The sequence below is a fragment of the Channa argus genome, chromosome 17 (genome assembly GCF_033026475.1).
Source record: "Channa argus isolate prfri chromosome 17, Channa argus male v1.0, whole genome shotgun sequence".
Taxonomy (NCBI): domain Eukaryota; kingdom Metazoa; phylum Chordata; class Actinopteri; order Anabantiformes; family Channidae; genus Channa; species Channa argus.
Genome location: NC_090213.1, coordinates 5,564,487 through 5,578,664, shown reverse-complemented (window position 1 = coordinate 5,578,664; position 14,178 = coordinate 5,564,487). Strand labels below are relative to the sequence as shown.

At 37.3% G+C, this 14,178-nt stretch overlaps 1 protein-coding gene and 1 long non-coding RNA gene across 2 annotated transcripts in view; one reads left to right on the top strand and one right to left on the bottom strand.

Annotated features, from left to right (window-relative positions):
* LOC137102696 (exostosin-1) overlaps nucleotides 1–14,178 on the bottom strand; it is a 179,747-nt gene that overhangs the window by 76,603 nt on the left and 88,966 nt on the right. The window lies entirely within an intron of this gene.
* On the top strand, nucleotides 6,007–10,914 carry LOC137102699 (uncharacterized). Its single transcript, XR_010911257.1, has 4 exons — nucleotides 6,007–6,150; nucleotides 6,386–6,504; nucleotides 8,273–8,321; nucleotides 9,211–10,914. It is a non-coding gene; the product is annotated as an uncharacterized lncRNA (long non-coding RNA).

The window sequence follows — 14,178 nt, the reverse complement described above, 5'->3', positions numbered from 1 at the left end:
GACAGACAATATCCACTGATTAAAAATCTTCACCTCTGACATGTTCTTCCTGTGCTCTCAGGGACAGTAGTGTACCCACAGGTGCTGTGGAGGGTCTCTGTGGATCATACATGCTGGTAAGATGCTGTAATGCTGGCACAGGGGTCCTGCTGTGATGTACTGTGAGAAGGAAAAATTGCAAACTTTAGTTTACCAAGCTACAACCTCTTCATAAACATAAAGCTATTGTTAATGTGTTCACGTGTATACAGAATTTGCCAGTGCTCAACAGTGCAGTGTGATAATGTTTTAGGCAAACATGTGTTACATCCAGCTTCTGACCCATCTCAAACAAGTCGATGCTTCTTAGAAATAAAATGTTGGATATCAGTGGCTACTTTACTTCAAGACAGAAAATCTGCAGGTGCAGCAGTGTTATCTGACAGAGAAATACAGGTACTTGGTGTTTCCATGTGGTTTAAGTTCCTGGCAGTTAGCTAGCTAGTTAAAGTTAGCTCTGCAGCAGCAGCAGCAGCGGCAATCACCTGAAACTACTCTAACCGTATTTCTGCAGACAGTCCAACATTAAGTACCTGTTAATGTTATATCGAAACTATTTGATTTACATTTACATTTAGTCATTTAGCAGACGCTTTTATCCAAAGAGACTTACAAGTGAGGTACAAGGCAGCAATAATCTAAGTCAAGGAGAAAACATCAAAGCAAAGTCCTATCAGAAAAGTGTTCACAGTTCACGAGATACAAGTGCAAGAGAGCAGAAAGTTTTTTTTTGTTTTTTTGTTTTTTTTAAGAGATTTAAGTGCATAGGAAGATCCGGAAGAGTTCAGTTTTCAGCAGTTTTTTGAATATTGGGAGAGAGTCAGCTGAGTGTGCAGCGTTTGGTAGCTCGTTCCACCATCGTGGGATCATTGCGCTGAACAGTTTTGCTTGGTGTCTTCTATGCGGTGCTGGGACCACCAGACGTCGTTTGTTGGCAGACCGCAGCGGGCGAGAAGGATTGTAGACTTGAATGAGTGAGTTGAGGTAAGCAGGAGCTGTCGAGTTAACAACCCTGTAAGCAAGAGACAAAGCTTTGAACCTGATGCGAGCGGCTACAGGAAGCCAGAGTAGAGATCTAAAAAGTGGTGTGACATGGGTCTTTTTTGGCTGATTAAAAATTAGGCGAGCTGCCGCATTTTGGATCATCTGCAAGGGTTTGATTGTGGATATCGGTAACCCCATCAACAAAGCGTTGCAGTAATCAAGACGAGATGTGACCAGTGCCTGTACAATGAGTTGGGTTGTATATTCCGTGATGTAGGGTCTGATCTTACTGATGTTGTAAAGAGCAAATCTGCAAGCCCTAGAGACTGAGGAGATGTGGTCCTTAAAGCTCAGTTGGTCGTCGATGATGACTCCCAGATTTTTGGCCGAATTAATTTAAAATAATGAATTAATTATTTCAGAACTGAACATTTCTCATTTCTGGTTCAGAGCCAACATTTCAGACATGAACTTTAAAGAATGTAAGCAGGATCAGGTCCTGACATTGTCTGCAGTTTCCCTTTCAGACATGTAACCAACATCGGGAGATAGTCTGTGTGAGATCCAGACTTTGCAGTAGGGAGCTGGCTGGGTAAAATCAGAGTAAAGTCAGGGCCAACAGACTTGGGCTTTGCATTCACACATACACCCCTTAGACATAAAGTCTGACTAATGTCTGAATTCGAGTGCATGTCTGAAAGTGCCTTGAGATGCTTTCTGAATACTACGTATGAATTCAAAAGAAAGTTAGCATCAGCAAGCTAAGTTTGTTAGCAAACTCAACTGCACAGCCTCAAACTAACCCCCACTAACATTACAGCTGCTTGCTGAAATAACTGGTTATGACCAGGCTTTGATGTTGAAATTGATGTTTTAGTGAGATAGTCTTGAGGTTGTGAATCAGCACAAAAGCCCAAAATTGATTTGTTGTGTTGATTATAAGCAGGTTTAAATGTCGATGTATAATGTATTTTTCTAAGTTAGAAAAAGAGGCAACACAATTTTCTTTTGGGTCTTGAGCTGAAAATTTTTGGAAACACAAGGTATAAAGTATTTCATGCTTGTGAAAGACATGTTTCATAAACCTGGCAGGATCTAAAGGCAAACATACATGAGGTCTCTGTTTTTGGGTTAAGTTACATTTTATAAATCCCTTTAGAGAAATTTGTTCTCTGGACTCGAGTCACTCAACCAGTTCAGGAGCAAATCACAGTGCTGTGGCTGCCTGGAGACCAGCTCGGTGTCTTCATTAGGGGCAAGTGGCAGGAAAATACCTCGGCGAAAACCAAAAGAGAGAAAAGTTCCATGGGTTTCAAGCTCAGGACACTGTTGTTGGAAACAGAGTAAAGACGTCTACCTTACACTCTTACCTACACAGAAAAGGCCATGAGTGAATATGTTGTAAAACTGTGTATATAGATTTCACAATCCAGACTCTACAATCTGATAAAAACAATGTTTAGCTCATCTCCATGCAAATTACTGCTATTGTTCTTAGAGCAAGACTTTCCCTTTGTTCTTAGAATGACTAAGTGTGACAAAGCATGACCTACAAAAAGGCTAACTGCCTCTGTAATACTGCTCTCTTTTAGCTTGTCCTGTCTACTCGGGGTCTGGGGTTTGGTCTGCACAGGTATATTTATTACATATATATTTTATTTATTTTTATTTAGTTACTTATTTTTGGCCGGATGCCCATTCTGATGCCCCGTGTGTAATACTGCAAGTGTTATTCAGTTATGTCTTAAAAGACAAACCAAATTAAACTACATTTAAATGCATCAGTTACAGCATTTCATCTTCTTTTTTAAAGGGAATCTGATGCATAAGCTTTCCACATTTGCTGTGTTGTGGACAATTTAATTTAAAAAACTAACTCATGGTGGTTAAATAAAGTCAACGGGCAAAAGATGTATAGACCGATTTCGGTTTTTGGTTGAGATTAGATAACAGTGCATTAGCAAGGTCAACAAGTATACAGTTCAAGTATACTGTTAAAAATAAAGTTATAACTTAGCATGACAACTGCATCTGTGTTAATGGGGTAAATGAGTTACCATATTGTGAGTTGAGTGGCAAGTTGCAAACTTGATTTAAGGCCTAAGTAGCGTTATGCTACAAATCAAAATAAAAGGCATATTAATTCTTTCAAGAAGCAGACCCTTTCCTTTAAAACACTTCCAATCTGGAATGTAAAGACACATTTGTACATAATATGCTTGTAAAAGAAGACAAAGTATCACAAAGTCAGTGTGACATGTACAAGTAAGAAGTGGACATCCCCAATACGAGAGACACGGCACACTTGGTTCAAAGATTCATCTCATACTAGTCACTTTGGGGTATTTTGACTCTTGAATCATAAATAAGTAATAGGAGGAATTATTTTGATTTATTCATTCATGTTATCCCATATATAAGATGAACTATATTGATAGTCCCACACACACACACACACACACCTTATTCATTCCTTCAGTTATAGTAAGACCATACATTATAAAAGAATTGTCTAATTTATCAAAATATCCTGTTAAAGATGAAATGACAACTGAAAAATATTGTAGTCTTTACTCTTTCATGCTTGTAATAAGTAGCACCATAAAGAATTGTTGAGTATTGATTATTTTTAGTATTAAGGCAGAAATAGTTTAGTTATTTTAACACTGAAGCTGTGAAGCTTCTACAATCCAACCAAAAGTAATTTAGAGGCTACAGAAAGAAACAATTAGTCAAATGTGCAATGTATCAGCAATGACAAGGACTTTTACAATAACACTGATGATAATCTTTGTGAAACAGAGCATATTATATAAAAATGCAACTTGAGTGGTGAGATTTAAAACTGTGTTTGAGCTCTTATAATAATGGAGAGACAATAACAGCCATTAAATAAACGTTAGAATTTCATTCTTTTGAATGGCTCTGGCACAATGGTGATCTAAGTAAACTACAATGCACTGGGTTTCAGTAGGTATTGCTACTTCTTTTTTTGTTGTTTTTTTTTTTTTTTCATACTATGCGGGTATGTGTTAACATGTCAGGATCAATGTGTTGACTGCTGATAAGTGTTCTGACGTGGTAACGGTGACTTGACATTAAGAGGAGTGCAAACTTCCCATTATATCTTAAGATGGTGTTTGATAATACAGTATATGTAGAACACTCTTTGTCATGCTAGTTTAAAAGATTTTACTATATTTTATACTTTGGGTATGTGACTCAAATACAAGTGGTTATTAATATTAAACATTTTATTGCTGTGGTCCTGCATTCCGCCTTTGACTAAGTCTTCATTTAGATCAAGTGCGTACTATGAAGGTGTATCACAATTGGGCGACCAAAACCTGAAATTCAACCGAGAAGGGCAGCGATCCAGGTAATAGCCAGCAACAATTTAGTGAATAAAAATCCCCATAATAAATCTTATACACTTTGATTAACTTCTTGAGTAATTTGAGCATGAACTATAATAGGTTTTTATGTTGCAAGACTTGAGGATGAGGATGTTTGTCATTTCCCCAGATGGTTTTCTAAAATGCCTTTGTCATACTGCTTTCACAACATTTTGCTGATAAACAGACCTTCACTTCTTCCATTGGTGGACATTTTCAAAGCCACACAGCTGCTCGACGCACGTAGAGAGGCTAAATGACAACTCTTTTGTTTTTTTTGTTTTTTTGCGTGAGATTGATGCTCAGATATGTGCTGGCTTGTGCAATCTCTGGGGTTGTGAAATTTGGACGGTTCACCGTCTTTTCCAGGGACAGTTCAACTTTGGGCTGTCGTGGCAAAAACTGTAAGGCAAGTTAAGGAGGCAAAAGGCAGCTCACAGTCTTGTTTATGGTGAGTTTAACCAGCAAGACAGAGAAACATGCAGAACTACACTCCAGAATGGGTCAATCAGATTGACAAGGTTTTACTGGTTATTGGTGCCTTTAACCACTCAGCTCAGCAGCTGAATTTACATAAAAGCACAAAGAAGGACTCAACCTTACAGAACATACACACAGTGGTCAGGAATCTAATTAGCAAGTATCTGAGACCACTCGTCTCCTAAGGGACAGCTTCCTTATGAAGCTCTGGTCTAAAGACAGTGCAGACAGAAGGTCTGCTGAAGTGTGAATGTAGCATTTGGTCACCATACACAGGCATTTTGCTATTGAAGAAAAATTTCTCTCACATGGGCCACGTGGGGGCGTGAATCGCAGACCATTCGGTAAACAGGCACTCTACAAATTGAGCCACCGACGCTCCCATACAGTGGTTAAATGCCAACAGAAATCAATATTATCATTTCCTTCAGGCCTTCAGCATTACATTTGGCATAGTTATAAACTGTTGTTTACAATTCTTAATTTGTGGCTTGTAAAGATGCTATAAAATTGTATAAACTAACTAAGTAATGAATGAAAGTTGGGAGATGTTTGTTGTTTTCAGTATGTGTTGAGGTTTCTTGTTAAACACATATTGGCTGCAGCTGGAAATGTGTGTTTGGAGCCACTGTAAAGTTCTTGATGGAAAGGTGAATTTATTTTGACTGGGGGTAGAGTGGGTCAGCCAATAATCATGATCACATGTGTTATAATGTGCCAAGATATTGCAACAATGACTACAATTGAAACAATTCCCCTTGCTTTAGCAAGCATCATAAGCAAAGCACCAATCTAAAACACGCATGAATGCAAAAACCACAGTCAGCCATTTTCAAGATGATATTGGGCAGAGCTATGCAGGGCCAATGTCTGATGCTACTACTATTTGCTGTCATAATGTCACACTTCAGTCACACTTCAGTAAATCCAAGCTGGTCTCAGAACAGCGTTACAGAGCTTCTGTGTACATGATCAGTTTTGATCATTAAAGCTTTGCTGTTTGGAAAACAACTGTACTGTAAGAAAATATGTATAGGCCTCATTCTGTGCATAAAGATTCATATGATACTGATCAATAAAGAGTTGGAGTCTATTTCAACACTTATTGAGAAACTCCATTTGGTCCCACCCACTGACAGAAAAGCAGGCATTTCACAACGTTTTGGTAAAGTAATTTATATCGGCTGTAGATCTCACAACCACTAATTTATACCGCTAACCGTTCTCTTTGCCTCTATCAGTCAGTGGACAGGTAAACAGTAAATATTTTTACTTTGTTTTTATATAATGCAATGTAAAGTATAGATTGCCTGTATTGTGACGTTACATCTTATAAATAGAATGAAAATATCTGTAATGAGATCAGAGATAAGAACCTTTTTAAGACTTAAATGTTACCTGAAACATGGATAACTAGACATAAAAAATGCAAAAAAAGAAAAATTGATTGCTGGTTTAAAACTAAAATACACATCATTGTTTTTCAGGATGAAGTTTGTCATGATCTTTCTAGTGCTGTCACTGGTGCTCCTCATGGCTGAACCTGGGGAGTGCTTTTTTAAACGGTTAGGATCTATGTGGAAAAGTGCCAAGGCGGGATATCGAGGTAAATCACATTCTGTATCAACCTCCAATTTTTGGTTAACAGCAAGCTACATTAGTTTGTTACATGCATAAATATATAGAGTACATTCCCACCACCAGATTGCCAGTGTATAAATTATCAAGTCTTGAGTTTTACCAAAATGCTTAATTTATTACAGTACAAACAGCTCAGATGTATTCAGAGATACAAAGAGCAGCACCAATGATGTAAAACCCCAATTCCAAAAAAGTTGAGGGGATTTGTAAACATAAACATTGAATGCAAATCTCATCAACCCATATTTTATTCCCAACAGAACATAAACAACATATCAGATATTGAAATTGGGACATTTTACCATTTCATGGAAAATATTAGCTCATTTTGAATTTGATGGCAGGAGCACGTCTCAAAAAAAGTCTGAAGACGGTGATGTTTACTATTGTGTAGCATCCCCTCTTTTTGAACAACCATCTGTAAACGTCTGGGAAGTGAGAAGACCAGTTGCTGGAGTTTTAGGAGAGGAATGTTGTCCCATTCTTGACTGACACACGATTCTAGCTGCTCAACAGTCTTTTTTGTTTTATGATGCACTAAATGTTTTTTATCGGTAAAAAGTCTGACTGCGGGCAGACAAGTTCAGCACCTGGACTCTTCTCCTCCAAAGCCCTGCTGTTATGATGGATGCAGCACGTATGTGGTTTAGCAGTGTCTTGCTGAAATATGCAAGGCCTTCCCTGAAAGAGACTTCATCTGGATGGGAGCATATGTTGTTTTAAAACCTCTATATATTTTTCAGCTTGATGGTGCCTTTGCAGATGTGTAAGCTGCCCACACCATAGGCACCAATACCCCCCAATACCATCAGAGATGCAGGTTCTGCCTGCTGTTCACAAACTGAATGGTCCCTCTCCTCTTTAGTTTGCAGAACAGGGCGTCCACATTTCCAAAAAGAATTTTATTCAATTATTTTTAAAATTTTAAAGAATTTTATTTTATTCATCTGAACACAGAACACTGGAAAATGGAAAACATTTTGCCTCAAACCATTTAAAATTAGCTTTGGCCCAGAGAACATGGCAGTGTTTCTGGATCCTGTTCACATATGGCTTCTTCTTTGCATGATACAGATTTAAATTACATTTATGGATTGTACAGTGAACTATGTTCACCCATGCAGGGATGTCAGGTAGAGAATGAGGCCTGTTTTCAATGTTTAATGAGTGCTGCCTGAGGGCCCATGATTATGTGCATCCACAAAGATTCCTCCTGATTCTCTGAATGTTTTAATGATATTATATACGGTAGATGGTTGGATCTTCAAATGCTTCGCAGTTTTACATTGAGCAAATTTTTTCTTAAATTGTTCCACAATTTTTTGGCCCAGTTGGTCTCAGATGGGTGAACCTCTACCCATTTTACATTTGAGAGGATCTGCCTCTCTGAAATGCTCCTTTTAGCCATGTTATTGACCTGTTGCCAATTAACCCAATTAGTTGTCAAATACTCCTCCATTTCCTTTTGATTGCAGCAATTACTTTTATTCATAAATTCAAAATGAACTAATATTTTCCATGAAAATATTTTCTTAGTTTCAACATCTGATAAATTATTTTAATCACAATAGAACATAAACATGGTTTGATGGGATTTGCAAATCATTGCATTGTTTTTATTTACGTTTTACACATCTTACCAATTATTTTGGAATTGGGGTTTTACTACAATAGTAAATTGCCTATCATTAATTCTACAATTTTGTTTTATAACGTAATCTTCATCTCTTTAGCATTCAGAAATAACTACAGGACGGAAAAACTTGAGAGATTGCGCCAAAGGTAGGCACTTTTGATGGTGTGCGATATTTATGCATATTTATGTTTTTACAAATTGAAAAGGGACATAAAAAAATTTAACTCACTTCACCAAAAACGCGCTGGCTAAAGTTTAAAAACAACAGAGAATATAGTAGTAGCTACCACTCACTGATCCTCTGTCCTCCTCTCTCTGATGTGATTTACTGCTGAGCAGATCCTGCTGGCAGAGGGGGGGGCCTGTAGGAGAGTGGGGAAGCTGAAGACACAAAGTCCATGAGAACATGCTCAGTTGTAAAAGCTGAGTGTTTCACAACATCTAGGCTCTGTCTCTTCACCTGCAGCTCACCTTTTTGTGCCCCCTCTCTGACCATGCAGCTCTCCAGTGTGTGTGGAGCTCAGCCCCTTTTCAGATGCACTAATCTAAATCGCATTCATACTCAGAGTCACACGCACTAATTTTAAGTCATATATGTAACAAGTTGACATTGTTCAGCCCTGCTGTTATCAAACTTTGGTAAGAAATGACAGGGCATTTCTCATTTCGCTTAATGACATGAACCAAACTGCTTTGACCTTAAAGTATCCAAGTTTGATAACCAGCCTAAACTCACTTAAGTCATAACTGGTGAGCCCATAACTGCACGACTGGTTAAAAGGTGCACTGAATGCGTTTAAAGCATAGTAGGAGAAATACACCTGTAACTGAAAGGCCTGGTTAGTGTTATATTGGAGAATTGTTTAGTCTTTTGGATGTAGTTTTTGGCCAGACTCACCAGTAACTGAACCCTCCTTTAAACACATTCACTTAAGTCATCTCCATATAACTAAATGGTGAAATAGGTTTTATAGGCACTGTATATAGATTAACTACCTACACACAGCTCTAACTTTACTTTACTCCTCTTACTAGGAATGGAAACAGAAGAGACTCGCAAGATTATCAGCCATGAACCTGTTTTTTTTTTTCTTTCCTTTGCTTTGCAATACCATGAGCAAATGGAAAAGTAAACCTGACTACAGATTGATAGTCTTGAGTTTGCATAAAGCACTTGAGATGCAGTGATCATTGGCTCACAGCTCAAACTGATTTAGAAAAATCTAAAACTGTTTGATTTTGCAACCTTTCCTGAGAAATAAAGCAGCATTACACAAAGGCAAACTTTTGCTTTCTGGTATTCAATGAATAAGTTCCCGAACTTCCACAGGGAAGCACAAGTTGAGGGCACTGGGTGAGTATGTGAGGTTTGAAGCTTCACATCAAATCTACTGGCAAAATAAAGTTTGTTGGCCAAATCCACAGTCCCCCTTAGACACATGGCAGGTGGTCTTTCAACCTGTGATGCTCCTCATGCCTTTCCACACTTCTGTTAGACAGGTTGTTCCAGTTTTATGTTCATGTTTAACCATGATGCACTGCTGAGGGAAATATGTTAACGTTGCACTGCCTGGGTGAGCTGCTAATGGTAATGTAATTATTGTGACTTTCTAGCAACACACAAAGCTTTGGTTTGGTTAATTTATAAAAAATAAAAAAAAAGGTATCACTTTACAGCTCAGTAATAGCAGGATAATACTGGGGTAATATTCCAGAAACAACCAGGCAATTTAGGAGTAGTATCTAGATACTAAAAGCAAGGTAATAGGGATGAAATATTTTGCAATAGGCATGTAATGCAAGTAAAAATTATGCAATACTGATGTAACAGAGTATAATGTTGAGTTAAAAAAAATAATAAACTATTATGGTAATTACTAAAGTAAGATTACAAAATAAGTGGAGAATTCAGATCACTGGTCAGTGATCATCTGTTTAACCTAAATCTGAAGAATAATATTCATCTACAAATGATTATGACAGGAAGGGGTAGTATTTGTAACCTATACAAAAACCGTGGCTTAGATAGCTTCACTTCTGAAGAGCTTTAATGTCATCCATCAAGAAAAAATTACGTAGAACAAGGAATTTATGCATTTTTCAGTACCTAGTAAATAAACTGACCATGAAAAAGTACCTCATGTCCAAAAGCTCCTAACGTTACAACAGGCCTCTTTCCTCGCAGCATCTCATCTTCTGTGACAACCAACCTTTATGTGCTCCACTTATATTGTCTCTGCAAATATTGTATTCATATATGTCCATTTTCACTCATATTAGCCACAATTTTATCCTTTCAGGAACTTTTAGGTGAGATCTACAAAACAGGTTCACCTATCACTTGCTAGAAAAAAGCAAACAAGTCATGTTGGCATGAACAAATCCAGAAGTACTACCAGCATGCTTTCCAGGTTTCTGGTAAATTAATTTCATGTAATCATTCATGATGGCACTTTCTGTGTAGTGACTACAAAATGGGAATTTCTTTGTTAAGGACAAGTTTAAGGGTTTTCCCCTGTGGAAAATTTTGCCTACAATATTATTGTTTTAAGTCCTCATTTGTAAAATGTTGCACATATTAGGTGTCATTTAGCCTTAAGTATTAAATATTATTTTAAATATTACACGTGTTCTGAGTTCTCGGGATATCAATTCTTCATGACACCTGAGAGATGAATATGAAAATGTGTTGTTGAGCAGCAGCTTCTCACCATGTATGAGTTAGGGCGGAGCTCAGCCAGATCAAAGAATAAGATATAATGGTGAGTACAAAGTCATCCAAAAAATCTGTTGAATACCAATTAAAAAATTTATAAACTGATATTTTAGATGCTATAATAAAGTAAACTAAACAGTTTGTGTATTCCAAGTGTGTCTATATAAATTTCCATCACTGGTTTTAATCTCCTGATAACGCTGCAGCATTATTATTACAGTATTCTGTACTTTTGTTGGCACCTAACTTCATAACATTCAGCTTATTAAGGGCACGTCCCTCTTTTTAATATCTTTTTTTATACTTTTTAAAATATTTAGTTTTTTTAAGCATTTTTTCCTCATTCAAATGAATGGAGAGACTCCTCTTCACCTACTCTTTGTCCTATTTCAGCAACTACTTAAGCCTAGAGAGACCATTCAAACTTTCAGGAAATCAGCAGCCACCAGCCTTGGATTCCGCTTTTTGATATCTTTTACAGCTTTTGAATAAATCAGTTATGGTTTTAATTTCCAATTAAATTTAAGTTAAAATTTCTGCTCTCCCCCACCAGAGTGGTGATGAAATCAAACACTCTAACTTCTGCTCTTAAACTTTTTTTCTCAGTTTTTCTCTTTCGCTCTCAAGTTTTCAGCTTTCACAAACAAATTATACAAAAAAAACGGTGGTTGCCACTTCAGAAGCCAAAAACCTCTTTTTCGAGATGCTGAAATCCTTATCATTGACTTTACAATCGTCACTCTGACTAAGATTATGCGTCAGAGGGATGATGTGGCCTTTACAATGTTGCTGAACAGGATCCATGTAAAAGATAAGTTGAAGTAGTTGTCTGAAGCAGACCAAGCTTTGCTGTCTCAGGACGTCACTAAACCTGAACTCTGTCCAACTGATGTCCTTCATATTTTTGTTTTATCCAAACCGGTGGATAAACACAATACAGAAACATTAGATCTGCTCAATTCTCACACCATTAATGCAGATGATTACAAAAAAAAGATCCACAAACTGGCAAAATGGTACGACAAAATAAACCATTTAAGGAAGGCGGAAATTAATTACTGAATACACTTGTAGATGGTGAAGGGGCTTGTGTTATGGTCACCAGAAACGTGGATATTTCTCAGGGATTAATAAAAGGTTAATCTACCAATTTAGTGAGAGCAATGACCTCTGAACAAAATGAATCTACATGTCACCATGCTTGGGCTCAAGATAGACAACAAAACTGGACGGAATTGCCATAATAGAGCAGAAGGTGGTCTTGACAACTTAGTGTATATGGAAAGAGCTGAAGAAAGTCTGAATTTGAAAAGGAATGGTACGCAGACAGTTTCCTATTGAGCTGGCTTTTGCTTGTACAATTTATGACCTACAAGGTTTTACTACATTTTTAATATCTTTTAAATTTTTTTCAGTAAGCAGTTTTAGTTTAAAAAAAAAAGAAGCAGAAAACAGAGACAGAAAATACTGGACTGATCGGAATGACGCAACTAATTCATTTATTTTAACCTTTGTCCCCTCTTTGGGCATTTTTACAACTTTTTTTTGATTTTGTGATCATTTTGGTTGTGTTACAGCTTATGGCATGAGTTTTTGCAGTAAGTTTTCTTTTTAGTAAAAAATGGACCGCTTCATGTCGTTTATTTATGCACTTTGCACGTTTGTGGTCTTTTTACATTTTTACAGTAAGTGTCAGCTATTTCAGCAAAAACAGTTTATTTTTGCTGGAACAGCTATTTTCAGCATTGCTTGGAAAATCCTTCCAAGGCTGAAGCATTCATACGGCATTTTCTTTTTCCTAGTTTACATAGCAGTTTTACTGTGATGCATTTATTAATGATCGCAACAAAAATATATATAGTAAGAAAGCTGATGATTTAGTGTATTGTAGGGTGGCTATAGCTGGCAATCATCCACAGAACACAGGGTCAGTGGTTTGACTACTCATCACTGGGTAGTCGAAGGCTATTTGTTGAAGTGACCTTGGGCAAGACACTGAACTGCAAGTTGTTTCCGATGGCTCAGTTGAGCAACTAGTACAGCAGCATTATTCATCTGTGTCTGAGCAATGGGTGAATGAGAAGCAACATTGTAAAGTGCTTTGAATAAAAGCACTGTATACCTGGACCATTTCCCATTTTAGTTTAGTTTTTACTTTTCAGACAAACACAGAAAATAACTACCAAAACTTTAATGGTGAGTGACTAATTACGTAAGCTGGATGAGAACCCACACAGTTCTAATCCGTATCAGTGGGTCCCACCCAATGATATGGAACAGTATCGAACTCAGTGAACAGAAACATACATACAGGTTTGTTTTTGGAATGTCAAAGTGTAACTGTAGGCGTGTGTAGTAAGCCTAGACACACTATGTAGCCACAGCCAGAAGTGTGAATAAATACAAGCCAAAGCATTTAGAGGAAAGCACAGTGGCAAAGTGGAGTATTGTGCATTGTTTATTTGAGTTTTATTCCAGTCATCCACTAAGATATTTATTTAGAGTATCCAAATTGGCCATTTAGTATATAAATGGTATTTTGAATGTTAGAGCATTAAAATGATATATATTTGACGTTATTTCACAAGAACCAGACAATTTACTCATAAAACAATGCTCTGTAACTTCCACTCCTGTTTCTCCCACCTAACATAACTCATTCCTCCATTCCTACAGCCTTCTGCTGCTCTAAGTAAAAAAAGGATTATGCTGCACCTCGCTTTGCCACAGCAATAACACACAAAGCCCAATATGCCATAAACACAAATACTCTAGTTCAGTTGGACCAACATTTTGCCACTCTTGCTGAAATGTTGCTGTAAGCAGTTGCCTAGTTAGCCTATACAGATGTGCCAGCCCTGCACAAAGAGCATATAAGAGCAAGGCCCACAGTAATGGCTGATCGACTCAGGCTTTAAATCATTTTACTAAAAATTTTACAAAATAAAGATAATGTCAGTAACTAACTCATTGAATCAATGTTGTTTTTCTATTGGTCACGATATAGCACTGAGCTAATGACCTTCATATACGATCTGTGGCTGAAACATACAGTAAGCTAGCAGACTAATGCTGAAGGTCATCTTTTTAATCAGATATCTGTGATAATTGTTAGCATGTTGTTAAAATCATTGGATCATTGGAATCATTGGAGCCCTGCCTTTTGCCTTTCACTTCCACTCTAGAGACCTACGACAGAGTATAGAAGTGGCAAAACTCTGATGCCGTTTCGACAACAGCCAATAAAGGGCATCACAATTGAACAACTGCGATTTTGGACTGAAAGT